The following is an 18489-nucleotide window of genomic DNA, read 5'->3' as shown; positions in this document are numbered from 1 at the left end:
ATAAAACTCGCGTGAAAGTAATTAAAGGCTTATACGTCATCATTAAAAAAACAAGAAAAAAACACGTTCGCTATCATATCTACAAGATCGGAAACGGTGTGATAACAGTTAAGATTTATGATTATTTATGACACGATAAAGAGTCTTGGATAATCCACTGTATTTCGTTCGCGTAATTATTGTTATGCAAAACCTTCCTAATTGGAATTTGAAAATTGATTTTTACCGTATTTTTTTTTATTTTTTTTTTTGCGAACAAAGCAATGCAACAAAGGTCGTTGCAATAGATTCTCGACATTTTGTTATTTAACATTTTAAATGAGGACTGATTGTCTGTATGCGACAATATTTGGGAAAATATTTATTAAATTAATTACTATAAATGTATATTCTAGACCATAAGAAAGTTCTAAAACAAAATTTACTCATGAATATTAATGAATATTAATAAAATTGATTTTTTTTACACATAGAACTGTATGGTTTCGAAACGTTATCAGTAACTTCATGCGGTTTTCATCTTGTAAAACGCACCTAAAATATTTGTTTCATTGTAATATTCAAAAACTTGAATGCTTTAAATTCACGACATAAAGCATACACCCTCCGGGTATACGGTATATGTTGAGCGATGCGACTATGTTTGTGCTCAAATCCCGCAAGCAGTTACTAATTGTTTTATGGAAATGCTTATTTATTAACCCTTGTTCACAAATGACATACACGATAAAGAAATAACATGGTATTATTAAAAACACCCGCAAATTATTAAATTTTTAATACCTACCTGTTGGTAGCGCTTTTTATGTGTATTAATGCGTTCTAGTTTGAAGGCTTCGACAACCATTATGTTATATGTAAAATTGTGACTTAAGCCTCATGTTTCAAAGCGGGTTGGGGCATTTACGTATAGGCTCGTTTGCCTGTATAGGCTCTGGTAACCATTTCACACCAGGTGTGCCGCGTTCAACTGGCTGGGCATAACAAGAAAAGGCTAGCTTTCCTCGTTTTTTTTTCGGGACGGGGACCGATCCTCTGTCGAGGTCTCCGCGCCTAGGGGACGTTAGGTTAAGTTTTATTTTTCAGTTCTTTTTATGGCTATTCTAAGCGACCATGTCTCAATCCCGTAAATGGATACTAGTGGAAGTCACCGATGTTCGCTAAACATTAAAATGTACTAAACGTGATTGGAGTTTGATTTATGAAGTTTCTTGTCGACGCCAATCCAAATCAAATTCCACTGTTTGCTCGTAGAATAGATAGGTAGCCGTGACTGGAGAGTTCTCGCGTGAAGAAAACGCTCTGGAAGGCGCCATGTAGGTGGATTTATAGCCACGTGAAGATCATAGGAGTTTTGCTGAGTGTGGGTAAGATATCTTTAGGCTGATGATGGTAGTTATGAAAAAATGATTAATTAGAACAATAATTTATATTTTATTTTATATTGCTACATAAATTGGTTATACCTATAATCGGGTGTTGAGCCATTTTAAAATAAATTACTTTTAGTCAACGAAATTGTAAATTATATATTTTTTTCTCATTTATATAATGTGTATGGTTGTCTTTTTGTTTGTGTCAAATAGTTTGCCGGTAGAGATTGGGTCAAGTTCAAACAGTAATCGCCACCGAGGATTATGTTACATATTAGATGTGATCCAGCTGTAATCTCAACGCTGCAGCATCCTGTGTGAACTCGCACTTAAATCGTTTTTACATGCATTTTTGTGTTCGTGTCAATTATCTTTGAATTTTATCATTTAGTATCTTCCTGTAGCTTTTTTTTTTTTTTTTTTTTTATTGCCTTTGTAGGCAGACGGGCATACGGCCCACCTGATGGTGAGTGGTTACCGTCGCCCATGGACTTCAGCAATGCCAGGGGCAGAGCCAAGCCACTGCCTACCGCTTAATACTCTCCACAAGCCTCGTTTGAAGAAGGACATGTCATAGCGCTCGGGAAACACCGTGGAGGGGAGCTCATTCCATAGCCGGATGGTACGTGGCAAAAAAGATCTCTGGAAACGCACTGTGGATGACCGCAGTGGCTCCAGGTAGTATGGATGAACTCTACTCCGGTGGCGGGCGGTGCGATGGTAAAAACGAGATGCTGGTATCATCTCGAACAATTCCTCAGAGCACTCCCCATGGAACATACGGTACAAAATACAGAGGGAACCGAAGTCCCTCCGCAGACCCAGAGGCTCCAAACGATCCGAGAGAATGGGATTATCGACAATCCGAACGGCCCTCCTCTGTATGGAGTCAAATGGAAGAAGCTGGTATTTGGGAGCCCCAGCCCAGAGATGGGAGCAGTACTCCATGCGAGGCCGGACTTGTGCTTTATAAAGCAAAAGTCTTTGTCCAGGCGTGAAGTACTGCTTCGCTCTGTTGAGGACTCCCAGCATTTTGGACGCCAACTTGGCTTTGCCTTCCAAATGACTCCGAAACTGGACATCGCTCGAAATGTCGACCCCAAGTATCCCGATACTCTCGGAAGGTTGCAGGGATACTCCTTGGAATTGCGGCGCCATGACAAAGGGGTCCTTCTTCGCAGTGAACGCGCAAACTTGTGTCTTTATCGGGTTGAATTGAACCAAGTTCAATTCACCCCATTCGGAGACTCGCCCCAGAGAGTTCTCCACTTCAGACACAAGTTTTGATCGTCTCTCTTGCACCACGCTCCGAGAGAGACTCTGATGGCCGATATATCGCGCATCCCCCGTGCTGTCATCTGCATAGCAATGCATGCCATCAATAGACAGCATGTCATTGATATACAGGATGAAAAGCGTGGGGGAGAGCACCGAACCTTGTGGAACGCCAGCGTTAATGGTCATGGTATCAGAACAGTCACCGTCTACAACGACCGTGATGCTCCGCCCATCCAAAAAGCTAGCGATCCACTTGCAGAGACCCTCGGGGATTCCGTAAGATGGTAACTTCGATAGAAGTGCCCTATGCCAGACCCTGTCGAAGGCCTTCGCGATATCAAGGCTCACAGCAAGAGCCTCGCCCTTGCTTTCCAAGGCTTCAGCCCACCTGTGAGTGAGGTATACAAGAAGATCGCCAGCTGAGCGACCGTGACGGAAACCGTACTGTCGGTCACTGATCAGCTGGCGATCCTCCAGATACTTCAGGAGTTGTATATTAATTATTCGCTCCATCACCTTGGAAAGCAAGGAAGTTATCGCGATAGGCCTATAGCTCGATGGGTCCGACCGGTCACCCTTCTTGGGGATAGGGTGGACGTGGGCAGTCTTCCATGAAGACGGAACCCTGTTAGTGCAATAAGAGAGGCGATACAAACGCGCTAGCGCAGGCGTCAGCTCAGGGGCGCACGTTTTCAGAACCACTGCAGGGATGCCGTCTGGCCCGCTCGACTTATGGACGTCCAGGAGTCGGAGTTCCCGCCTGACTGCACACTGTGTAAAGCAGATCTCTGGCAGGGAACTATCACACCGGAGGATGTTCGGTGGTGTGGCACCCCCGTCGTCCACAGTCGAGTTCGAGGCGAAGAGTTTGACCAGAAGGACAGCCTTCTCTTTCGCACTATGGGCCAGACTGTCATCGGACTTGCGTAGTGGTGGGAGACTAGACCTGCAAAAGTTTCCTTCTGCAGCTTACTACTCAGTCATCCATTAGTAGAAACAATCTTCTTCTATCTATCTCTATATATAAAAATGAATTGCTGTTCGTTAGTCTCGCTAAAACTCAAGAAAGGCTGGACCGATTTGGCTAATTTTGGTCTTGAATTATTTGTGGAAGTCCAGAGGAGGTATAAAAGGACGATAAATATGAAAATGCTCTGAATTAAATAAAAATAACAATTTTGTTTTCCCTTTGATGTGTCCCCCGTCGGACGGATTCCTTTTGTTTGTTTTAAGTTTATTTTATACAAAAGTTTAGGTCTTTTATCTATCGATTGAGGCTCTACGAAGTCTGCCGGGTCAGCTAGTACCTAATATAATCGACAATTTAATTTCTGGTTAGGTTAAGAGATTAAATCCTAAAAATAGTTTTGAAGTCGTGGTGGCCTAACGGATAAGACGTCCGATGCATTCGTGTTGAGCGATGCGCCGATGTTCGAATCTCAGGCGGGTACCAATTTTTCTAATGAAATACGTACTCAACAAATGTTCACGATTGACTTCCACGGTGAAGGAATAACATCGTGTAATAAAAATGAAACCCGCAAAATTATAATTTGCGTAATTACTGGTGGTAGGACCTCTTGTGAGTCTGCACGGGTAGGTACCATCACCCTGCCTATTTCTACCGTGAAGCAGTAATGTGTTTCGGCCTGAAGGGTAGGGCAGCCGTTGTAACTATACTGAGATCTTAGAACTTATATCTCAAGGTGGGTGGCGCATTTACGTCATAGATGTCTATGGGCTCCAGTAACCACTTAACACCAGTTGGGCTGTGAGCTCGTTCACTCATCTAGCAATAAAAAAAATTTGTTTTAATTATATCTACGACTCGCGAAAACCAAATACAATACTAATAATATGGTTTTAAGTATTATTCAAATCGTTGTAAATATTTAGATTGTTTATATTAATTAAATGAAAATTTCGCAAGCAATGATTCATTGTTCTCGTATATAGTAGGTACAATGTATTTTTATAGATTCCACTTTATGCTTTGCAATGACAAAAACAATATCCATAATTATTAATAGGGAAAGGGAACCCTCTATTCATTCACGTTCATTGCTCATTTTATCACGACCCTATAAATAGTGCTTTATTTTTGGAAAGACATCTGCGTCTCTCGATTAACGAGACAAATCGTAAATCGTTCGAGTGAAAAATCGATTCTTGATATGAAGGGTTAGCAGTGGTAGTTTTGGTGTTTATATTATTTTAGGGTATTAGGTGAGGAAAATAACAAAATCAAATTACACTGTTTGTTATTAATAAATAATGTATAATATCAACGGCCGTCTGGTGTAGTGGTAAGTGACATGGTCACTACACAAGGGGGTCGCGGGTTCGAATCCCGCCAAGGGAAGATATTTGTATGATAAATATAAATGTCTCTTCCAGGGTTATGGATGTATATTAAAATATTAAATATATGTATGTGTATAATAAAAATCTTACATTTATATCCGTTATCTGGTACCTGTAACACAAGTTCTTTACGAACTTATCACGGGACCAGTTAACGTGGCGTGATTGTTAGTAAATATTTATTATTATTATTATTAATATAATCATAGGTCGCATACGAATTAAGACTTAGTTCATACATAGGTACTCATAATGTTTCATTAAATGCATTTTGTGCAATGGATTCTGAATTATTTAATCGATGATTAACAAACTAATTATGCTAACTTATCGAAAAAAAAAAAAAATACAAACCGTACCGGATTATCTGCGTATTCTACTTACTACTAATCTGGGTTGTAAATTTTCGTTTTCAAATTAAACATTAATTTTAATTTAGATTTATAGCATAATTTTTTATAGTCACATTTGTTTGTGACATATGCGTAGATGGAAATATAGGTACCTATATTTATACTATGAAACTTAGTGAATGTAAGGTGTTGTTTAAATTAAAAATAATTAAATAATAACATATTTTTTCTATATAATAATCTAATATAATAATATGTCTTATAAGTATTAGTCATTATAGTATCAGTAATTTAACAATACCTATGTCTTATCGGTATATCACAGGGTTTTTCTTTTTCATTTAGCGTGATAATATTACACGGATAGGTTCGCTTTGGTCTCCACTATGGTCAATGCAATATCTATACTATACCACAATTTGTATGCGGAATTTGGCGACTATAGACAGATTCAGTTCTGATTCAAATAAATGCACATATTTAACTTTGGATGCCGTTAAACATACTTAGCGAATGTCAAAATAAGCGCCCGATTCTATAACACAGCCACAGGCTCCTGGGAAGACTGGGATTAACTCAGCGGGTTAGTTTCTGTCGTATTCTTATTTCTAAATAAACAGTAATTCAAATAATTTGAATTTGAGTTGGCTGTCGAACTTTTGGTTTAATTGTCTATTATATATCAGTAATTGGTCAGGCTTCTTGAGGCTTCCGTTTTTGGAACGAAGTACCTTATGGGACGATACGGAGGGGATCCTAACCGGGAAAAAACGTCCGTAACGTAAGATTTTTATTAGTAATGCACACAGTGTACGACTTAACTTTGTAATAACGTACAAAAAATAACATATTTTTTTATCATTCATTGACCACGATCTCAGAGCGTTCGTTTGCGCAATACACTAACTCTTATGCAAAAACCGTGAATGAAGTGTACCACAATAAGTTCGCACGTTACCGAATGACTAAGGGTTGTTACGAAACCTCCAGTTTTATTTTCTTTATACCTCGAATAGAACTTAAAATTATTTTTTTTATAATAAGGAACTTCGTTCCTATCCGGTGTCCCACGACAACACACATCCTTTTTTTATATTTTTTGCTATGTTAAAGACTGGCATTGCTTACTACGTTAGAGACTGGCATTATTTCGAGTTGCTAGCGGTGCTTTGTTATTGGTCTCACATGTTCTTCTATAAACGAGCCTAGAATGTAATCGTCAGCGTCTTGACTTTACCTCTGGCATTGTTAATGTCCATGACTGACGGCGATCACTGACCAGGACTTGTCTGCCTTCGAAGTAAATAACAAAAATGCTAATTGTAGAATCAGGGACATACAGAATCTCCGTATTACGTCATAAAGTATTCGTTAAATATTATCAAAATCATTTGTGTATCCGTGAAACATTTTATCAATATTTATGATTGCCTTCCTATATTTAAACCGTGAAGTGTCGTAGTGGCATTGAACACCGAATGTACAATGCTATATTTTCTTTAATTAATACGTGAAGCAAAAACTTTGTATCCCTTTTTACGAAAATTGCGCGGACGGAGGAGAATGAAATTTTCCACACTTATAGAGAATATGGAGAAGAAGTGCACAATGCTAATTTTTTTTTTAAATAATGCATAAAAGATACATTAAATCAATAAAGAAAACATTACACACACTACATACCATCTATTTGACGCACACACGCATGCATACTATTTATTGTCAAACTTTTGTTCTTGACGTCTGTGGTCAAATTGAGAATAGATTAAATATTGTTTGTCTTTATTATTTTTTTTTTATAGTGTAGCCTTGGCGAAAGTTGTGATTATAGAAGTATAAAATACAATCATAATAGTGTACAAACTTGCAATTCCAATTAATTATAGTCGAATTTCGACTACAGCGGGACCACTAGTTTTCTTTAATATCTGAACTATGTATTCGGAATTTATTAAAATATCTTTACACCACTGCGTATTTCAATAGGCGTTTATTTTCTCAATTATTTATCAGTGTTTTAGAATGGATTTTCATGATTAAATTAATTATATCGGCGCCTAAGTATATATTATTGGCTGAATGAATAATGAATTATTTATTTTAATGCATAGACGTGTGAACGAGCCAATAGACATACTTGCAATATAACAACTGTGCCTTTCGAACTGGAGTGCATGACTGCTTCGCAACAGATATAGCCAGGATACTGGTACCTACTCGTGCAAGCCTAGAATTTACTTACTACCCTTTTTTATTGCTTATTTAATTTTTATTTATTATTTACCTATTTTATGGGTGGACGAGCTCACGGCCCACCTGATACGGCCCAAGTGTTTACTGGAGCCCATAGACATCACAAGGTAAATGCCGCCACCTTGAGATGTGGGTTCTAAGGTCTCAGTATAGTTACAACGGCTGCCCTTCAAACCGAAACGCATTACTGCTTCACGGCAGAAATAGGCAGGGTGGTGGTACCTACCCGTGCGGACTCATAAGAGGTCCTACCACTAGTAAATATCAGTTGACGATTCCAGTACTATCGATTTATGCCATACAGGAAGAATCAATCAGGTGAATATTATAGTCTTCTTTTACGACACCTACAGGAAGACAGAGAGTACTGTTCTAAGCTGATACTACACAGGCAAAAGTACCTAGTATTTCCACGTCCTTACGGATCCATCAGATCCAATAACCTTTGCATTAGACGCCTTCAGCTCTAACACTAGGAGCAGGCTTAGGGACCCCGGTAACCGTACTCGTCGAACTCGACAAAGAGTTCGACGTGCAACCTATCGCATCAATCAGCTCGCTGAGTTTCTCGCCGGATGTTCTCAGCGGGTCGCGATTCCGATCCGGTAGTAGATTCATTCGCGAAGTAGCTGCTTTTGAGCTGTTAGGTCTCCTTCGGAGGCGCTCGGGTAGCTGTTAGCAAATCCCACCCCTCCTGGCTGAGCCTTTACTCGCCCACCTGTCCTGGTGAAACTGGAAAGGCCTCCGGGCCACCAGTAATTCTTCAATCATAAAAAAAAACCTTGTATTTCGATGGAAAAAAAACTGGGAATGGGAGATCGGGGATGGGAAAAAAGTAGTTATTATCGATTTCTTGAAGTGATTGGATCGCACTGCTATTTAATTTTCGTGGCCCGTCAAACGTTAAATCGATACCAGTGTTAAATCGGAATGTAAAATTCTATTGCCCTTGAGTATTGATGTCAAAGCCACAAATTTAGTTGCAAAACGGTATAACCATACTTTCCGATTAAAATCCGACCAAACTTTTAGCATGTAAAATCTTCTGTTAAACATCTATTTAAAAACAACCGGGTTATATGTCTGTAGTCAAATAAAAAAAGATATTTTTGTAATATCATTATATTTGCCATAAGTATGTCAATAATTTAATTTTTTTGTCAATGCTTATTCGTTAAATGTTAAAGATATCCTGATGATTCGCAATAAGTTCCTAGATTTAATCATTAGCTTTCATGAATCCATATAATTGAACATAACCTCCAACGACTTTAAACTATTGATACAAAATAATTTATGTACTGGTAAAGTTTATTTGAAGAAATTCAAAAGTATTAATTTTAAAAATTGTAATATATAGATTTTTTTAAATCATTACGTATCCATGAGTAGTGAATAGTTTTTTTTTTATGCAATTAAAATTTGTTTTTATTCTATTTCAGTAATTTAAGTTAACCGCCACCTTCAGCAAATCTCTTGATCGATTGTTGCAATTACTGAATTTTGCAAAAACTGAATTTCTTCATGCTTGCATTTATAGATACCTAATAAGTTTTTTCAATTTATACACAGAACTATTGAAGAATAGGTATGCCTATATCCTTTTGTATTATAACGAATTGTGGAAAATTGGTTTGTAAATCGTCAAGATAAATATTTTAGCTGAGTGCATGTTTTTCAGTAAAATTTCTCGTTTTTGAGGAAAACGAAAGAGCCGGTCGGGCTTATTACATCTGAAAAGTATAAATTAAATATTTTCTCGTTGTATAAGTGTCCTGTATAGCTGAGATTTCTTTTAACATAACGAACTACTTACTTCTATACTAATATTATAAAGAGGAAAGATTTGTTTGTTTGTTTGTTTCGAATAGGCTCCGAAACTACTGGACCGATTTGAAAAATTCTTTTTCCATTAGAAGCCGACATTGTCCCTGATGAACATAGGCTACTTTTTTTAATTATTTTTTTTTGTTTCATCTGTGTTTTAATGTTTCCGAAGCGAAGCGAGGGCGGGTCGCTAGTATATAATAATGCGCTTTTATTAATTTAGATATTATTAGTTTTTATTAGATATTATCTAATTTTATTAGATAATAATTCAGGATGTGAGTTAAGTGTTAGCTTGAATGTGATTCTTAAATCATACAAAAAAAAGTGATAAAGTATTTCACTAATTTTAGAGAGAGAGAGAGAAAGAGAGAACATACTTTATTGCACATCAAAACACAATTAACATTAGAAAACAGTCAACAAACAGTCAATACGTTTGTACAATAGGCAGTCTTATCGCTAAAAGCGATTTCTGTCAGGCAACCATTTAATTAAGAGAAATTCTGGAAAAGATACGCAGGTATGTACTGTTAATAATACATTATTAAATAAAATACACACATACAATAAATACATATGTTTATACCGTTAAATATAATATGAATTAGAAATTAATTATAATTAACAAAGAATTAGTCTAGCTATTCAAAGGGGGAGGAACGCTGCCAGTATCTTCGGAACCTTGCCTAAAGGGACTCCTTTTAGTAATATGTTTTAGTTATTAAATTATTATTCTTATTATTTATTAATATTAATATTATTTTAATATTATTAATTTAGTATTTAATTAATTTATTTTCTTATTATTAACGTAGCACATGTAATGTAATGTAATGTTATAGTTTAATGCTATGAAATGTATTTGCAGTAGACTTTTGTTTTTATTATATTGTTATTTTTACGAAAACTGATAATATGAAGTGATATGAATGTCGTCACTATATTATTTAATTGTTTTTTTTTTGTATAAGTGAGGCAAATAATTTTCGTATATATCGCACTTACGGTGCTATAACATCACTTAGGTATGTATGCAAATTATGTACTTATTCAGGAGAAGCGTTGAAAATGCAATACAATCTTAACACAATTATGTAGGTCTTCTTGACTAAAGAAATAAAATTATAATATTTAGATTACAATTGTAAACGTGGTTTGAATAAAAAGGCAAAAATTTCACTAATAACTATTAAAAAAAAAATTGGATTTTCTCAAACTCGGTTCAGTTTTAACAAGAATCGCTTAAGTGACATTTTAGCTCGGTATGTGACGAATTGTTTGGTCCCGTCGGATCGTACCGACGGGCGTCGTCGCGCGGTACTTCCGATCCGATCGCCATTCACCTCCTCGCACCTGTACCTAGCCTTACGCACGCTCGCCGTGAAACATTCGCACTCATCAACCGTAACTAAATACCTAACCGCTCGAAGACACGTCAAACTAGACACGAGGAAAACAGACTGAAACATCTAGCTCGCGGCTCGACAAGGTTGCCGCCATATTGGGTCGTCCTACGCCCCCCGCGCCCTCGTCCTCTACCATTGGCCCGGGCCGACCCTGGGCGGAGTCCGCGCGCTCTCAGTGTTGCCAGCTTCCTGAATAAATAATTTCAGTAATTTAAGTAATGAAGGCAATTATGGCGTTGTTTAGCTAAGTTTGCGCGGCGGCGAGTAGGAACTTTATATTTATACAGCCCTCTTTATGTACGGCGAAGCGCGGTTAATGTGCTCGATCTGTTTACGTTGCGAGTACGGGAGCTAGAGCTTATTTATTGCTGCGACTCCGCTGCACGGCATGGCGATTTAAACTGCAATTATTTTTATACTTTAACGAAAATAAGAAAGGTTTAATGACTTTTATGGCGAGTTTTAGTCGGCGTCCGCAAACACACCGACATTGCGCCGTTTATTTTCCCACTATACACAGAACATACATATCTACAAATCGTTTCCTGATAAAAATACACTTAGGTACTTAATTAGAACAGATAATGTTGCCGTTGAATTAAATAAATAACTTTAAAATATTTTAATTAACGTTCTAAAAATTTTAAAAACTCTTCGATTAGTTCTATGGCCTATAGTTTCAATGTCAGCACGTGAGTTGTACTTGTTCAGCTAGCCAATGTCCACACCCGAGGGGCAGAAGTAAACAGTGACGTCACGTAGCGTCATCGAGTCGATAAAAAGCCGATTTTATTCGCACAAGTTCGACCAGCTGACTGCTCTCCTCACCCCGCGCCCCTCAACTTCGGGCAGAGAATTTTCAGTGTGGCGAGATTTCAGGGAGACAGAGAGAGGAATAATAAGTGCGTTACGTGTGCGAGTGAGACGAGTGTATGCGAGCTCGCGGCCGGTGGGCGGGCTATCGCAGGATGATGTATAGAGTGGTGGAGTTAGGTTCAAATTGCTCCGGGAAGTGGCCGAGATTAGAGCCAGCGCGGGCCGCACCGCGCCGCGTACGTAAGCCCACTTAAGACTGTTTTTAATACTAGTATTTTTTACGCGATCCCGACAGGATTTAGCGGATAAGCGACGTCGCCGCGATCGTGCGCTTTGATTTATCGGTATCGGATACGTATTCGCTTCTGTTACTTGTGTTTACGTTAGTGGGTGACGGCCGGGCGCCGCTGGACGCGCGTAATCCCGTGGCTTGTACCAGATTATGACGGATATCATCGGATTTCGTGTACGAACGCTGTGAAAGTCAACTTCTCCGAGGAATCATCGTGCAAGAGCGCCGTCTAATCCAGGCTTTATCTGAATAAACAGTAAGTATGTTGACATTTGTATATCCACTCGAATGCACAGCTGAGCTTAGATATCTTATTGTACAATATGTTGACAGTACCACTAACAGAACTACTCGACTTACGACAACTCCTTAAGCTCAGTACACATGATTGTGCTGTACACTATGTAACTATTCATTCAATAAAACTGATTATTATTTGTTATATGATCTAAGTATTATATAATTCAAAACATTCTTTAGTCGGCTCAATTTGATAAGCACACAAAAAAATCTTAATCTCTTCACATGATAACTCCTATACCTATATGAGTGTATAATAATTAAAGTTTATGTCCAGAATACACGGAGCCTTTTCAAAAAATATCTAAACATTTTTAATACCACCTCATATCGGATCTTTCTTGAAGAAAGAATTAAAAAAATATATTAGGTACGTGCACCGTAATTTATTTGCCGACGTTTAAAACAAAGTGAAATTTATTTGTTATAAGATTTACTTGCGAAGATTTTTATTCGCTTGCGAAGTATTTATTGTTCTTATTTCAATTAATAGGCCGTAAAACGAATGACTGTTGTTTAATAATTCATTCAAGGACTTAAAATAAATTATGTATGTGCACGTGTACACAAATGATTTCTATAATGAAAAAATAACGCAATGTAATAGTAACCACGGATTTTTTTAATTCAATAATTTAATGTTTACTCAATTTTACGGTATGGCGCAGAAGATTTGCGCTCTGCTTTAGGAAATCCGTTATGCAATACTTGATACTTTTTGTTTACTATAAAATTGATACTTAGACGGCATGTCTCAAGGTGGGTGGCATTGACATTGTCATGTCTATGAGCTCCGATAGTCGTGTAGCACCATGACGCTGTTATTTACCCCCGTCTATGAAAAAACAACAGTTATTTCAATTTCAAAAGTTCTTTGAGCATATAAAATTGAACTCATTCTAAGACCATATTTGTACTAATTGATTGATCGAAGTATAAAAACAATTTTAATAGTATAATTGAGGCCAGAAGTTGTAATTTGATTTATAAGATTGAATAAACTAAGATTGGTCCAACGATCGAAATTCAATCATAATTATTGATACGTACGTTTCATATATTTATGTGAGTTCTCATTTTTTTTGTTTTATACATTTACACATTTCGAAATAAATATTGACGGCAAGTTCCGCTATAGTGAAAAAAATCGTATGACCAAAACAGAAGAAAAAATTACTCAAATTTGTACTTCAGATTTAAAGAAATGTTTCTATTTAAAAAAAAAGAAATACTTACTAAATACTTAATAAAAAAAACTAAAAGGATTGATAGAGAAAACGGTAATTAACTGTTTTGTCTTTGCTTATTTATATACAGATTTTGGTGTCACATAGTCATCAGACACCTATCATATTTCATCTTCAAGTTAAAACTGTGTTTAAATAAACTTATTTAACAGTAGGTATTTATGTAGGATCATTTGGCCTTTATTACATTAAATTACATTAAATAATAAATTACATTAAATTAATTATTAATCTAATTGATTAATTATCTCGCAAGTTGTCGCCAATCTCCCTTTATCGTCAACGAGCTTGTGTTTTCAGCTATTTTCCTACACTGCTACCTATAGAATAAAAGAAAGTCATTGTACCTTTAAATATTACCGAACAAGAAATCAATTATTTTTTTATTTTGGTACCTACCTACCTAGACTGAAGGAAGCGGGAGCCGAGAAAGTTTGGTAGATGAAAAAATCATTCATTTAACGTGTGCGTCGTTATTAAATTACTGGTGGTAAGACCTGTCGTGAGTCCGCACGAGTAGGTACCACCACCCTGCTGCCTATTTCTGCCGTGAAGCAGTAATGGGTTTCGATGTGAAGGGTGGGGCAGCCGTTGTAACTATACTGAGACCTTAGAACTCATATGTTAAGGTGGCATTTACGTTGTAGATGTCTCTGGGCTCCGGTAACCGCTTAAGACCAGGTGGGCTGTGAGCTCGTCCACCAATGTATCCAATAAAAAAAAGCGTTCAAAAGAACTCCGAAAATTTACAAATTATCAAATGGGTCATAATAGGTAGCTACATTGTTTTATCAACCGATAAAATTAAGGTTGAAATTTTTTATCAGTTCCTAACCAAAAAATAAACGAAAAAAATATATAATCGTGTTCTCATGTATGGCTAAGCACTCTTATGATGATCGTTCGTGTTTAATTGAAAAGTTAATTTTTATAAAATAGCTTTTGTAGACGCATACAGATCACCCGTTGGTGAGTGGTCAGTATAAGTTAAGGACATGAACATCTGCTGCTTAAGAATGACGAGTCTTTTTGAACAAGCTAAGTGAAAAAAGCCGTCGGAGTTACCATAAAGTGATTTCTAAATCAAAGCGACAAAAGTTTATTTTTTCTAAAAATTCTGATGAAATACGTACATAATTACGGTATAGATTGAAATATGCCGAAAATTTTATAAAAATGTTAACAATAACAAATGTAAGTTAATTATATTATGAAAAAGTATTTTCAAAAAGGACGCTTTTTTCGAAATTACCAACCAACCCAACAAGTTTGTCGTAACAAAATATAGAGAAGAATAAAGTATTTTTTGACTCAGAAATTTTCATTTTTAAATTACTTCCTAATAAGTTTCATTAAATAAACTTCAAACTACTACTTTTCCATTTTTATGAAGTCATTCTGAATTGTGTAGTCTGTGGTTTTTAACATTATACAATTTCATACTACACCTCGAATAATATATTTCTTAAACTATTTTAATAGCATTCAAAGATTATTCGACTGTAGATGGAACTATACAAAAATACAGGCTAAAAGTTATACGGAAAATTTGGTGCGACTAGTCTCGTATCTGACGAATGGTATTTTTATCTACATGTTGAATTGATAACGTTCTCGTAGATAGTACGGGCATGACTTCGTTGTAAGCCATCGGGTTTTTGCTTTACCGAATTTGTAGTTTTATTGTAATAAATTTTCGGGTTCAAACGATGTAAAACACTGGAGTTGCTTCAGAAAGTGAACGTTCAAAATTAATTTATAGCTTAATCTTAAAATAATAATTATGTTAAATCATCACAGTACTTCGGTCTACATAAATACAGTTAGATTAAAGTGTGATAATTGTGAGAATGTGAAAGTGTAAAATATCAAATACAAACCTCAAACAGACAGGTAATAAGTTTGTAGGGTATGTTATTTTGTATTGGTTATTTAAAATGATACCAACTCCGTTCTATCAAAAATGGAACTGCGTGATAGTCATTTATTCTCTTGAGTCATTGAATTTTATTCATCGTGCATTTTTAGAACCTCTCCTTGATATTCTGTTACTGAATTTTATTGTCTTTGGTAGTGCGTTTATTGTTGTTGATTTTAATCTAACGGTGCTAGACGAATTAGAGTTCGATTCTAAAAAAAATCAGTAAAAATTACATCAGTTCATTTTGTAGCTTTTTTCCTGTAACTTTTGTACGATATTATTCTTCTAAATTAGCATAGAATAATTTAAAACAGTCATAGTCATTGTCTGCTATATGTATACTTTAATAGATCTTAAAATAGTTTCTTTTTAAACAGTCAATTTTAGATTCGTCCTATCTTCGTACGAAAACATATTATTTTTCTCGTTTCAATGGTAAGATTGACGTATGGAATAAATTTTAATTAAAATTTTATTGCTTATCTGTTTGTCGTAGATATTTACTCAGGAACGTTTATAAGGTAAAAATGCGTAAAGTAACCATAGTGTTGTTGATTATAAAAATAGAAAACTGCTAAGTGATAATTTCAATTTGGCCAAATTTTAGTAATTACTTTAAAAATAACCTTAAACTCAAAATAGCGTTACCGTTTTCTGTTGTGTTTGATAAAACCCTGTCATGTTTATCCTTTACAAAGTTGTATCGTTCTGGAACTATGGAACTGACTTTGATATACATTCAGAAATTCAATGAATAAGTTTGTATATTATGCTCATTCATCAGATATGTATGTAAAGAAATTCACTGAGATGCTTAGGATATAAATGTCGCATTTCAAATATAAAATAAACTATAGAGCGATAACTTCAGATAAAAGAAAGCTAGTCTAAAAGTCTATAGATTTCTACCTACAGAACCAAATGCAAGCAAAATATTGTGATTAATATTTATCTTAACTATACATTAATTAATTAATTATCAGATACAAAGCCCCAGAGAAGCAGTTTTTAATGAGTAATACATATTGTTGTAAAACAAATATTTTAACTTCAACAAAGATTTTTTTTTCATATTAAATAATTGACTCGAGAAATTCTAGTTTCCAAACCCATTATTATTTTTAGATTTTAAATCCAATTTAAATTGTTTCGATAACGTCGAACGATTTTTTTTTAAATGAAACCGGAATTAAGTAAACGTGTCATAAGACTTATCGGATGTTTCTTCTATTGAATGTCACTGTGGCAGATGACGGCGTATCAGGCAATCGACAATGTCATAAAACATCTTATCACATGCGATATCTGACACACAAATAGACCGAGCCAATGTTTATCGATGTTACCAGTGTTCACAAATGTTTTACACGCATCGTTACATGTTACACACTCGATATGATTTCAGATTTCCGTGTGATCTTGTTGAAAAGCGGCGGTTACAAAGCGTTTTATGATAACGTCTCGCGTTTGACAATGGGCTTGTAAGATTCCTTGCGTATTTGCAGATACACGAAAGTTTGATAAACTTTTATGCCACATGCATTATCTATATGATACTAGAAGTGTACTACTGCTCCATCGGCCGTTAAATTTGTATTGAGAAAGAATAGAAAATGACTAGTCGATACATATATACATATACCTTACCCATGCGTCAGCTCGCTGAGTTTCTCGCCGGATCTTCTCAACGGGCGCGATTTCGATTTTATACTGGTGGTAGGACCACTTGTGAGTCCGCGCCGGTAGGTACCACCACCCCGCCTATGTCTGCCGTGAAGCATTAATGCGTTTCAGTTTGAAGGGTGGGGCAGCCGTTGTAACTATACTTGAGACCTTAGAACTTATATCTCAAGGTGGGTGGCGCATTTACGTTGTAGATGTTTTCGGGCTCCACTAACCACTTAACACCAGGTGGGCTGTGAGCTCGTCCACCCATATAAGCAATAAAAAAAAGATCCGGTAGTAGATTGATTCACGAGGCAGCTGCTCTTGAGTTTTTAGGTCTCCTTCGGAGGCGCTCGGGCAGCTGTTAGCAAATCCCACCCCTACTGCCTGAGGCTTAGCTTGCCCACCTGTCCTGGTAAAACTGGAAATTCATCCGGGCTACCAGTAATTCTTCAATCATAAAAAAATATATTATATGCTCGTGCATAAAATCAGGAAACAGAGAGCAAGTTGCCTAATAAGACATACTTGTTATACAATATTTATTGCCGGATATACCTATTTGTTATAATAAAAACAAATATATCCGGCATTGGTTGATTTGTGTCGTTAATACGATAAAGGGTTACTATGTGTATGTGGTTATCGATGTCATAAAATATCTTTTTTCCGAAAATCATCCAAAACTATTTTGCTATTGTTGGGTGATTGAATGATATGCATCAAAACATCTTTTACATTTATTACATTTATATAGAGCCTAACTATTGATCAGTAGACACCCTGAGGCTATGCATTCAGCACGCCCTAGCTTCGATACTAGTCAGAAATATAAGCAAAGATAACATTAACTTTAATTTCCCAAAGTTTCCGTTCGAATTTTATTAATGACTATCTCACCCGGCAGACTTCGTAGTGCTTCAATCGATAAATAAAAGACCTAAACTTTTGTATAAAATAAACTTAAAACAAAAGGATTCCGTCCGACGGGGGACACATCAAAGGAAAAACAAAATTGTTATTTTTATTAACTTCCGAGCATTTTCATATTTATTTAACTTCTTCTCCTTCTAAACCTTCTCTGGACTTCCACAAATCATTCAAGACTAAAATTAGCCAAATCGGTTCAGCCGTTCTCGAGTTTTAGCGAGACTAACGAACAGCAATTCATTTTTATATAAGTATATAGATAGATTCTACTTGAAAGCTGGAATCCAGAAGTAATAATATAATATCGAATCATTTTGATTAGTTTAAGAAACAATAAACGTCATCACTATTGGACATCTCTTAGACTCACTTTAGTCATGAATGGATGACAAATGTTTATTTAAAGACGTGCACAATAAATTTGAATTTATACGTCTCGCAGACGAACCACAGGAGCCAAA

The 18489-nt window shown here is 36.1% G+C and overlaps 1 protein-coding gene across 1 annotated transcript in view; it reads left to right on the top strand.

Moving 5' to 3' along the window:
• The first annotated feature begins 11766 nt into the window (after positions 1–11766).
• The window catches only part of Ptx1 (pituitary homeobox homolog Ptx1), a 71567-nt gene continuing 64844 nt past the window's right edge, over positions 11767–18489 (top strand). Inside the window, exon 1 of the mRNA XM_089731852.1 lies at positions 11767–12221. The gene's annotated coding sequence lies outside the window, so the exon portion shown is untranslated. The remainder of the gene's footprint in view (positions 12222–18489) is intronic.

The sequence above is a fragment of the Bombyx mandarina genome, chromosome 12 (assembly GCF_030267445.1).
Source record: "Bombyx mandarina strain Sakado chromosome 12, ASM3026744v2".
In the NCBI taxonomy this organism is placed as follows: Eukaryota; Metazoa; Arthropoda; class Insecta; order Lepidoptera; family Bombycidae; genus Bombyx; species Bombyx mandarina.
This window is presented reverse-complemented; position numbering and strand designations above follow the sequence as displayed.